Source organism: Arachis ipaensis, chromosome B02 (assembly GCF_000816755.2).
Source record: "Arachis ipaensis cultivar K30076 chromosome B02, Araip1.1, whole genome shotgun sequence".
Taxonomy (NCBI): domain Eukaryota; kingdom Viridiplantae; phylum Streptophyta; class Magnoliopsida; order Fabales; family Fabaceae; genus Arachis; species Arachis ipaensis.
The window spans coordinates 75,672,188-75,672,879 of NC_029786.2; positions in this window are offsets into that span (position 1 = coordinate 75,672,188).

Sequence of the window (692 nt, forward strand, 5' to 3'; positions counted from 1 at the left end):
CTTAATACTTAATAATACAAATTTTTTTGTCCTATACCTATTAATTTTTTATGAAAATTTTGTTGATCTAGTTTATTTAAATATATCATTTGACTGTAATTTGAATATTTAAACATTCAGTATTATTCATTTAAGGAAAGAAGTAGATATTAGAGCATAAAATAAAAATTTTAAAAAAAATTATGTTATTTGAATTGAAGAATTGTACTTATTTATTTAAAGGCCTTGAAATTATAGCATCATGATTAATTTAATGTAAAAAAAAATTTTGAGTATATTAAATAATAAACTAACATGGATGTGTATAAGAATAATCATCTATAATAACCTCATTGTGAATTATTGTTCTTGATATAAGTGTTAATTTTGGCGACCTAATAAAAGGTTAATTTTTTTTTTTTTTAAATTTCCTTACATGTCATACTCTATAAATTTGTATACCCATAATATGTTGATATTTGTTTGCCTCTTTATTAGTTAATTTACTTTATAAAAGATAAGTTATTTACGAGATTAATAAAAACAATTATATATTCTTTAATGTTCAAAATTTGGCTAAATAAATATTATACTTAAAAACGTTGGTTAATCATGAGATTAAATCTTCAATTATTAAAATAGTATGTCCTAACTTTACATTTTTCATGTGCTAAAATCATTAGTATTAAACTAAAAACTAAAATAGTTATATT